Raw genomic sequence first — 7,238 nt, 5'->3', positions numbered from 1 at the left:
AGTTCTCCGCCCACTGCGCAGCGCTGTGCAGTCGTGTGCGCGCTTTCCTGCTCCGCACAGGACGCGCGCACACGTACACGCACACACAAACACACGCACGCACACACAGGCACGCACGCACACGCGAGAAGAGTTTCGCACAATTCTTCCCAGATGTTCGTGGCCCGTTGTTCCCGCCTCTTCCCGTACCCTGTCTCCTCTGATTCGGAGTTTTGCTCTACCTGTGTCTCACCACTGCTTTTAAAACGGATTACTGCTTCTACTGCAAAAAACCCAACAATACAGTCTGACAATATGACACGCACAGGTCCTTGGAAGACCAAAATGAACAGATGCGCGTAATCGTCATCATGGAAACTCCACAGTGCCATCTAGTGTCTAATATCTGCTCAGACCACGTTGTGCGCGCGTGCATGTTCACTCGGGGTATGTCGGTCCTCTCCTGTGCTCCCACACTCAAGATTCACTCTTAAAATATTCAGGCTTTTCAATCATTTGAAAAGTGAAATGAACCTGTTGGTTGGGCAGCGAGTCTGTCAGCGGAGGCACTGCAGACCATTCTCCCTCTGTCCCAACAGGTTTCCATCCTCTAACCATTGTGTCCTTGGGCAAGACACACAACTTGTCCTGTGTGTGTTGACTGTGAGAGATCGGTGGGGTTCTGAGGGGCGATACACAGAGACAGTTACAGCTGAGCTAACCACACTTATGACGGATTAGTAACAGAATATGCCTCAGAATAACACACGCATTCAGGATTCAGCCACACACACCCAAACACCGATACGTTTTACTCCTACACAGTTTTACTCCAACACTGACCTGTTTTACTCTAAGACTGACATGTTTTACTCAAACACAATTTTACTCTAACACGACACGTTTTACTCTAACAGTTTTACTTAACACTGACATGTTTCTAACACCGACACGTTTTACTCTAACAGTTTTACTCTAACACTGAACTGTTTTACTCTAACACTGACATGTTTTACTCTAACAATGATGTGTTTTACTCTGACACTGACATGTTTTACTGTAACACTGACCTGTTTTACTCTAACAATGATGTGTTTTACTCTGACACTGACACATTTTACTGTAACACTGACATGTTTTACTGTAACACTGACCTGTTTTACTCTAACACTGACATGTTTTACTCCAACACTGACCTGTTTTACTGTAACACTGACACATTTTACTGTAACACTGACATGTTTTACTGTAACACTGACCTGTTTTACTCCAACACTGACCTGTTTTACTCTAAGACTGACATGTTTTACTCAAACACAATTTTACTCTAACACCGACACGTTTTACTCTAACAGTTTTACTCTAACACTGACACTTTTTACTCTAACACTGACATGTTTTACTCTAACACTGACACTGTTTTTACTCTAACACTGACATGTTTTACTGTAACACTGACACATTTTACTGTAACACTGACACATTTTACTGTAACACTGACATGTTTTACTCTAACACTGACCTGTTTTACTGTAACACTGACACATTTTACTGTAACACTGACATGTTTTTACTCTAACACTGACCTGTTTTACTGTAACACTGACACATTTTACTGTAACACTGACATGTTTTTACTTCTAACACTGACCTGTTTTACTGTAACACTGACACATTTTACTGTAACACTGACATGTTTTACTGTAACACTGACTGTTTTACTCCAACACTGACCTGTTTTACTCTAAGACTGACATGTTTTACTCAAACACAATTTTACTCTAACACCGACACGTTTTACTCTAACAGTTTTACTCTAACACACATGTTTTACTCTAACACTGACATGTTTTACTCTAACACTGACCTGTTTTACTGTAACACTGACACATTTTACTGTAACACTGACATGTTTTACTGTAACACTGACCTGTTTTACTCCAACACTGACCTGTTTTACTCTAAGACTGACATTTTTACTCAAACACAATTTTACTCTAACACCGACACGTTTTACTCTAACAGTTTTACTCTAACACTGACACTGTTTTACTCTAACAATGATGTGTTTTACTCTGACACTGACACATTTTACTGTAACACTGACATGTTTTACTGTAACACTGACATGTTTTACTGTAACACTGACATGTTTTACTGTAACACTGACCTGTTTTACTCAACACTGACTGTTTTACTCTAACACTGACATGTTTTACTCTAACACTGACATGTTTTATTCCAACACTGACCTGTTTTACTCTAACACTGACACATTTTACTCTGACACTGACATGTTTTACTGTAACACTGACATGTTTTACTGTAACACTGACACATTTTACTGTAACACTGACATGTTTTACTGTAACACTGACCTGTTTTACTCCAACACTGACCTGTTTTACTCTAAGACTGACATGTTTTACTCAAACACAATTTTACTCTAACACGACACGTTTTACTCTAACAATGATGTGTTTTACTCTGACACTGACACATTTTACTGTAACACTGACATGTTTTACTCTGACACTGACATGTTTTATTCCAACACTGACCTGTTTTACTCTAACACTGACACATTTTACTCTGACACTGACATGTTTTACTGTAACACTGACACATTTTACTCTGACACTGACATGTTTACTGTAACACTGACACATTTTACTCTGACACTGACATGTTTTACTGTAACACTGACACATTTTACTGTAACACTGACATGTTTTACTGTAACACTGACACATTTTACTGTAACACTGACATGTTTTACTGTAACACTGACATGTTTTACTGTAACACTGACCTGTTTTACTCTAACACTGACATGTTTTACTCTAACACTGACACATTTTACTCTAATACTGACATGTTTTACTGTAACACTGACACATTTTACTGTAACACTGACCTGTTTTACTGTAACACTGACACATTTTACTCTAACACTGACATGTTTTACTGTAACACTGACAAATTATACTGTAACACTGACATGTTTTACTGTAACACTGACATGTTTTACTCTAACACTGACATGTTTTACTGTAACACTGACACATTTTACTGTAACACTGACATGTTTTACTGTAACACTGACCTGTTTTACTCCAACACTGACCTGTTTTACTCTAACACTGACATGTTACTCTAATACTGACATGTTTTACTCTAACACTGACATTTTTACTCTAACACCGACACGTTTTACTCTAACAGTTTTACTCTAACACTGAACTGTTTTACTCTAACAATGATGTGTTTTACTCTGACACTGACACATTTTACTGTAACACTGACATGTTTTACTGTAACACTGACCTGTTTTACTCTAACACTGACATGTTTTACTCTAACACTGACATGTTTTACTCTAATACTGACATGTTTTACTCTAACACTGACATGTTTTACTCTAACACTGACATGTTTTATTCCAACACTGACCTGTTTTACTCTAACACTGACACATTTTACTCTGACACTGACATGTTTGACTGTAACACTGACACATTTTACTGTAACACTGACCTGTTTTACTGTAACACTGACATGTTTTACTCTAACACTGACATATTTTACTCTAACACTGACACATTTTACTCTAATACTGACATGTTTTACTGTAACACTGACACATTTTACTGTAACACTGACCTGTTTTACTGTAACACTGACATGTTTTACTGTAACACTGACACATTTTACTTACTGACATTACTGTAACACTGACACATTTTACTCTAACACTGACATGTTTTACTGTAACACTGACAAATTATACTGTAACACTGACATGTTTTACTGTAACACTGACATATTTTACTCTAACACTGACATGTTTTACTGTAACACTGACATATTTTACTCTATCACTGACATGTTTTACAGTTTTGCATGACATGACTTTAAAATGAACAGGACTCTAAACAGGATGAAATGGTTCATGAAGTCAGTTTTATTTTTGTCAAATTGTTTTTACAGCAGAAAAGAGAATGAGGTCTGTACATATTTACAGAGAAAAGTCATCGTTAGCGCTCCTGCTCACAGATCTGATCAGTGAACTCATGGAGAACCCTAACCCTACCTGCACCGAAGGAACATGGAGTTTTACCCACTCAACACAAACACAACTCCATGAAATCAAGATAAAACTAAGTGTTTGGGCCTTTGGCCTCTGCGACGATAGAATTGTTTTGATAAAACAAAGGACAAATCTAAAATTTTAATTTATAAAAAGCAAATAGGCTAAAGTCTTCCAAATATGAAATGAAAGTGTCATATTTCCATAAAATCACAAATAAATCTATCCAAACACGCTCTTTTACAAACCACTTGTACAGAAGATCCTTTGGACATTCCCGTGTGCCTGGAGCCACTGCTGGAGCTCCGGTCTGCTCCTGTGGTCAAAAAGTGTGGCTGTGAATATCACTTGTTTCCATGGCGATGAGTCTGCAGGTATGTGGAGCTGCTGTCAGGGGTGAGGCCTACGGCCTCTCTTCATCTACAACTGTCCCTGCGTGACTGGATCACCCTGATGTTGACCAGAGGATCATGAAGCTGTAACCTACAGTGTCTCACAGTGTCACTGAGCTCATGTTTAAAGTCTTCTTAAAGTAGACATCTTATGTTTTAGAGTTTTGTTGGCCTAGTTTGACCTTTTCCAAATACTGTGTGGAAGTGAACCAGGCTGATGGAGTAAGGAGCAGCATGACTAATAGCACCTCAAAGCTAACAGATAGATGAGTTGTGTAATGAAGGCAATGTGAGCACTGAAATGCTCCAAAAATGGTTTCACATATTTATGTCCTTTAAAGCCTCAGTTAATGCCGTTGCTTCCATTTAACGTAAAATCATAAAGTGTTCTATAACTCTTGTGGCTCTCCATGGGCCTCTGCACCGGCCGATGCTTTTGTACACAGTTAGCACGTCTCTGCTGTCCACAGGTGGGCCGGTCCTCTCTGGTCTTCTCAGCTCCTCTCTGCTCCTCTCATCTCCTCTCTGGTCCGGAGTGACTCAGGCTTTGGCGCTGAGGCTGAGCAGTTCCATGAAGGAGCCGAAGAGCTTGTCGATCCAGCCGTGGTTGGCCATACAGCGCTGCACCACCTCCTCCTGCCCGGGGTCCTCTGAGGCCTGTTCCATGCTCACCGTCTGCTCACAGGGACACACAAGGACCAGAGTCAAGCACAGACAAACCTCCAGCAGCCCATCGCAGTGTGGAGCACGAGCAACATCACAAGGAATTCAAAATGCCCTAACTGCCCTTTTCCAGCCTTTCTATAGTCCGAGAATCTGGAATTGAGCACGTTACCTGTTCTCTGTTTCACTTTGACAACAGAAGTCCACTCTGGTCTGTGAACGTCGTGAAAAGCACTCATAAACTCATGGCGATGAATAACTAGAAAGCTTAAAATGCATAAAGAGGAATAACTTCAAACTACAAATCGTTTAAAAATAAACCAGTTCTGTTTTTCACCTTTTTAAGACAGTACAAATCGGGCACAGAGCCTCTAATTATGTTGATCATTTGTTGCTCTGTGAAAATCTGGCAACTCTGCTTCAGTCTGTTAAACTAGTCTGGGAGATTACACCAACATTATTTTATTACTATTAAGAAAACTACAGTACAGTAAAATCAGCAGATATTGTTTGAATTTCATCATTGGAAAAACAATCTAATTTGTAAACAGCGGGAAATGGAATGCACAGAAAGACAGGAAGTTTAGTGTTGCATTAGCATTATCTTAAAAACTATTTTACTCTTTAGTGCTACAAACCAGATCTCTTCCTCTTCATCGCAAATTGGTAAGACATTGACAAGAATGTAATTATTTAAAAGTGCCTTATCTCTAGGCCTCTGTTTTGGTGTCTACCTTATATTCCCTTAAGACTTCTCATTTCAGGGATTCAAGGTGAAGTTTTAGCCAATCTCAGCCAATCATAACGACTGACTGTGATGTGATACTAAAACAATAGATAGATTGTTGCCAAATGAATATCAAATCTACAATTTCTTATGCTTGGTAGCTTGGCAGCAAGTACCAATAAATCAGAATATATGCTCTTTCTGCTCAACTCCAAAAATAGTGTGGCCTCAAACAGATCAGTATAGAGTCGTAGATGATGGATTCTCAAACCACACGAGATCCCACCTGGAATGCAGGACAATACTCGTCCAAACAGAACCACACATTTTTGGGAGACTTTACAAAGACGAGTGGATTTGGAGCCGTGTCCTGTGTCCCTGATTTCAGAGTCACAGGCAGATGAACCAGTCTGAGACACCCATGTTATGTTTGCATCAAAAACAAACATGGCTTACACATTAAAAAAAACAAAACAAAACAAACAAAACAACATAAAGGACTGAGAAACTGCATGGATTTTCTTGAGAACTTATCTCAGGTAAAAGAAGTTCTGAATGTATTTTCTGTATTTAAAGGCTCTTATGATCATATTTTCTGATCAGTTCTAATGTTTTTCTCTCATCACAAACAGACCTGGAGTTGTGTTTTGTTTCATTTGCACATGTTTAACACACAAACCCTGCATATTTAGAGCTCTTTTCTCAAACGGTGTTCCACCTTGTGATGTCATGCAGTAATACAGGAAGTGCTCCACTATGTTTTTAAACTCCGTACACCTTCACTAGAATCATCTGGATGATCTCAGCCCTGGAATTGCCGATCTCAAGTGAACTAAAGTGAACTAAGGTAAAACATAGATGTTGAATTTGAAAACTGCTATTACATGACATCACAAGGTGGAATAGAGCATGTTGAGGTTTATAGATGCAGACAGATTAATAATTAGTTAACAGCATTATAACATGGCTTAAAGCTCACAAGAGTCATACAGGACCTTTAAGAGACACATGCTACAAATCAGCTGCTGTGGTTGAACTGTCTCAACTTTGGATGGTGATTTTTCACTCTCTATTGTTCCATTCCAAACCCTTCTGAATTTGGACAAAATGTACAACCCAGCCCTACTTTCAATACAACTTTTTTGCTATTATATCTTGTAAACCTTATACAGCCCTCCTGGAGTTGAAAGTCATACCTCTTTCTTACACCGCAGGAAAGTATGGTATTTGTAGTGGTGCAGGGCGTGGTACAAAGAGTAGATACGGCAGGTTTCCACTGACAGCTGCAGCTCCTATCAGCACACAAAAGCTGTATGTCATACACATACACATGGTCAACATTACATGTGAACATACAAGTCCATACCTGCTGTTTGGAGGTCCTTCT

The sequence above is a fragment of the Boleophthalmus pectinirostris genome, unplaced genomic scaffold, assembly GCF_026225935.1.
Source record: "Boleophthalmus pectinirostris isolate CB_2022bp ecotype Guang Dong unplaced genomic scaffold, ASM2622593v1 HiC_scaffold_17, whole genome shotgun sequence".
Lineage (NCBI taxonomy): Eukaryota > Metazoa > Chordata > Actinopteri > Gobiiformes > Gobiidae > Boleophthalmus > Boleophthalmus pectinirostris.
Note: the sequence above shows the minus strand (reverse complement) of the source record.